Source organism: Adiantum capillus-veneris, chromosome 18, assembly GCF_014529385.1.
Source record: "Adiantum capillus-veneris isolate H3 chromosome 18, ASM1452938v2, whole genome shotgun sequence".
NCBI classification, from domain to species: Eukaryota; Viridiplantae; Streptophyta; class Polypodiopsida; order Polypodiales; family Pteridaceae; genus Adiantum; species Adiantum capillus-veneris.
Window position 1 is genome coordinate 141663653 of NC_140948.1, and position 4965 is coordinate 141668617.

Here is a 4965-nt window from a genome sequence, read left to right on the forward strand (position 1 = left end):
ACCTAGGACACACGTGGATGATAGCCACCAAATGCACTATAGATTGGGGGACTGGGGGTGTCACAAGCAAAAACCAACTCTTAGCCGTACCACTCAAGCCATAGTCCATGAGATATTGCCTCTTAAGGAAATAAAACCCAAAACATTGCATGTCCAAGAGGTTAAACCATATGTCCCCATAACTTAACTCTCTAGAGCTTCGATTTTTGTAGTTGAAATAAAGCTTGAGACACACAAGACCCATCCTAATATAACAAAGAAAACATACAAGTGGGTCCCTAAAGCTTCTTTAGTGCCCATAGCTAGTGCTAAAAGACAGGAACATGGTAAGAGACGTCCCACTCGCCCCAAGAAATGTAAAGAAATGTTGCGTTGGAATCCTAAAAAACTATTGAAAGCCCAAGGCTGCTATGAAGGAAATGATCAAATCTGGGTGCCAAAATGTAAATTGTGCTCTTAACTGTCACCTGACCCATGTGACCCCAATCATGTAGCTCCAAAACAAATTGGCAATTGCAGAAAGGAAAAAATCACAGAATGATACACCCGCTCCAGAGCTAGTTTGGGTACTGAAGAAAGAACGATTTGTTCCACCTAGCTCAGGAACAGGGAAGTCAAATGAAGCTTCTTGCTCTTCATGTAGTTCGTATACGGAAATAGAAGCTTCAACACAACCTTCACCTACCATTGTAGTTATCCATACAAATAAGGAAGAGTTTGCACGTCCCATTGTAAGTTCACCACCCACAACAACGTTACAAATAAAATCATGGAAGAGTACCTTACCACCCTTGCAACTAGATGAAACACATAGGGCGGTTAAAAACTATTGGCTAAAGCCTTCACCCATAACAACTTGGAACAATTGGTTTCAAAAGGTGACGACATCATTCCAAAAGGTATGATCTACCTAAAGAAGGGGTGAGTGTTTGCTGACAGTCATCATTCACTCACTCCCCTCTTAACCTTCCTCCCTGATCTCTCAATCTCCAATCTTAGGAAATGTATATATAAAGCCTTATACTCACATGAAAAAAATAAAAAAGTAAAACAGCGATAGCCACCATACAAAAATTTGGAAACCTATGAGTTCTATACATAACACAAAATCATAAAAACACATTATGCACAAGGACACGACCTTTTGACATGAACCTTATAACATTTGCACTCTAACCATCATCTATTTATGTGTACAGATATGGCTAGTATGATAGAGTCATCCACTCCTACCTTGGGTGAGAGGTACCCTCTTTACTTTGCACAAGTGTTTCACATAGTCTACTCGGTGCTTGCATGTGAATGGGTGAGAGGAATTTTGAGGAGTTAGAATGGTTGATATGTCTCTTGACCATGACTGATCCATACTTAGTAGAGGACGTCTCTCCAATTGCACAAACCTACCCTCTTGACCAAGATGACTATAGTGATGTTCTTAGTGAACATTTGTGCCTCTAATGATGAGGAAGAGTTTTACATGATTACACGGATGGCACATACGGTCTCACGGATGATGACTTTGTTTCTCTCGACGATGATGAGGATAGGGGTTTAACCTTAGGGTTTTCCCCCAATCTCTACAATATCCTATTCCCTTGACTCTCTCGGGAGCGTGCAAATAATTAGGTTAGGGTTCCTTATGTTGTTTGATTGTGTTCAATAAGGGTTGGTGCCTCTTCCCACTGATGTGCCTCCTAGAGGTATTCTTTATATTTTATAATGTGTACAAGATGTTAGGACCTTGAACTTCATGGATTCTTTCTCTCGTTCACTCTTCAAATCAAGTGTGATCACAACACGAACAGGTGTTTCTTGTCCATTATCATTGCCCCTTGTCTTTTTTACATCCATGTTTGTCTGCTTTAATTGTGATTGGTAGCATAATATTCCACACATTTGCTTAGATTAAACGTTAAATTCTATATAATTTTCTGTCATAATCCCTTGTCTAGGTTTCTGAATCAAGCAGTCTGACTAAGCTAGTTTGACCAAGTTAGGAGTTAGAGATCTTCTCTAAATACCATGGGGAATGCATTCCTAATAATCAATGGTTACTTTAGGTTCTTAATCCAATTTAGGTAGCATTATGTGGAATGTACTAGGGCTTTCTAGTGGGCTTAGTCCTTATTGACCTTTAGCTTAAGTATTATAAAGGGAGTTTACTAGTGTGATGAGCATAGGGAGGGTAACAGTGTTATATGACCCCCCAAAGTTACAAAATTAAAATACTAAAAACGAGCAAACAAAAAAATTCAAAAGTGTCACAATTTAAAATCTTCAGCTGGAAGAGACATCCCAGCTTGATTTGGTACTTCACTCACATGTATCACCTATGGTACTAGAGCCCTAGAGGTTCCCAGTGTGGGCGCTTTTCCTTGAAAAGCAAAAACCAAAGGCATACAAAATTGACCAGAGAAAATTGAGAAGCTTTCCCATGGTATTAATAGTTGATCTCTAGTGCCTTTCGACCGTTAAATTAGCGATCCCATACTTGTTTAGTTTTTTACCTTTACAATTGTTTATGTGTTTGATTATATTACAATTTATTGTTTATTGTTGAGAAATGATTAAATATTCTCTTACCAATCAATTTGTCTGCCTACAATTGCATATGCTTTTTAATTGTATATAAGAATGTAATTACTGTGCCAATTTTGTTTGATTTTGCAGTGACTGAAGAAGGCTAAGGACATTCATCTCAAATGCTCTTCCACCTCGATGAACGAGCTTCAACTCGATAGCTTCCGAGGACGGAATCTACATCAGGAAGGGGGGCATGTTAACCCTCACGGACACCCTATCACCTATGAAGGATGTCATATCATTTATTTGGTAGAGTGAGGGATCGGGCTTGTCGGTCCAATAGGTGTGTAGTGATCACCGATGAGAGGTGCACCACTTACCTTATTTTTACAGCAGTTGTGCAATGATCGGCCATTGTGGGCGCCCATGTGTGAACGGGCTAAACTCTTATAAAAGATCCATTTGACCTAAAAATCCTTATTCTCTGAGGTGTAAGCTAAGAAGTGATCTTGCTCCATCTCTGTCTCCTTCTCCTTCTATGTGTGTGTGTGTGTGTGTGTGTGTGTGTGTGTGTATGCTAGAGAGAGAGAGAGAGAGAGAGAGAGAGAGAGTGATCGAGCATTGCGGAAACATCGGTGGCGGCGAGGCGGTAGAGCACGGCATCGGCGGCAGCTCCTACTTCTTTGCAGCACAGGATCCTTCACGATAACAGCATTGGGAGGTGAGTGACACACCATTGTTCTTTGAGCTTGCTAGGATTCTCCAGCTATGTGTTTGCAGCCTTTTGAGGCTCGCACACAGTGCACAGGAAGGTTCCCGACCTTCGACACGTACGGCAAAGCGTACATTGTCATTTAAGCTTCCTTTCCTTGGATGCATGCATTCGCTGCAGAAATACATTAGTTAAGAAGAGGTTGTATTTGCAGAGTCGACATACTCTAATCTAGTTTTCCATTATTTCTCTATCTATCATGGCTAACTTGACAACCCCACTTGGTGAAACATCTTCAATGACAAAAGGACCATGTCCTTTTTTCTTGAACCTAGTTATATCTTGTTTCAATGAGTATATTAGGAATTAATCCCCTGGTTTAAAAATTTTAGTCAGCAAATGCAAGTCGAATAACTTATTTTGTTTCTATTTTTGTGCATGTATGTGGGAAATGGTTGCTAAATGTTGTTCATCTAAGCGTTCTAAGTCCTCGAGTCATTTAGACAACTCATGTCCTTTCCATTCCAGCTCACTTGCAACTCTGAGTGTGGGTAATAAGAATTCCATTGGCAATATTGCATCCAGGCCATAGACCAAGTTAAAAGAAGTTGTGTTCAAAGCCGTTGTAAAGGAAACTTGATTAGCCCATAAGACAGAGTGAAGATTATGGTTAGTACAGAGCTAAATTTTTTTTGCATGTTTTGCTTGACCATTCGCTTGGGGATGGTAGGGTGCAGATTTGTTATGGATTAACTCATCTAGTAGATATTCTATCACTTCATCAAGAGGAAATGTGATCCACGAGCACTCACAAGCTCAATAGAAAGTCCGTATCTACTAAAGACACATTTGTACAGGAATGCAGTCGTGGTTCTAGTATCATTCTTCCAGGTGGCTCGTGTCTCATCCCACTTGGTTAAGTAATATGTTGCCACAATAATATATTGTGATTGAGTTATGTAAGTTGGTGGTTGTATTGGACCTACAAAGTCTATACCCCATTTGGAAAATGCATATGCTCCCATCATAGGTCGCAGTGGCATGCTATCCATTCTCATTAGCATCTTTGCTCATTGGCATGCATCGCATCGTCGAAAAAACTCTTTCGCATTAGCAAATAAAGTTGTCCACCAAATGTCTGCCATCAATATAGCCTTGGATGTGGTCTCATGACCCCCTACTAGACATGCGTGAGCTTGCTCCATAATAGGAAGGCATTACTCTTCATTGGAGCATAGTCTAAGCTGTTGATCTTTCCCGCATCGATAGAGGTGGTTTCCAATCATTGTGTATTTGAATGCCTCAGTTTCTATAGCTATTTTTTGTCTTTTACTCATGTCTTCTGGGAATATTTTGTTAGTCAAATACTCAACCAGGTATCTTCTCCACAAGGGTGTGATTGAAATATGGAATAATGTGGAATGGGGTATGGTGGCTTTTTCTTTACATTGAGAGCAATCATTCACACAGTGATGAACATTTCTCTTCACGGTAGGCCAGTAAGCACCCAACCAGGTTAGTCTTTGCAGGGTTTGGTCTTGCGCAAAGTGTAGACCTATGATTGTGGTATGAGCTTTCTTCAAGTAGGCATCTTGTTCCTCAGAATTGATGCATAAGAGAAGGATTCCATCCTTATTTTATGATACAATCTTCTCACTAACAATTGATATAGAGTGGATTGTTCAATCAATCGTGGTGTAATAGGAACTGGTATTTGAGAATCCACTTGT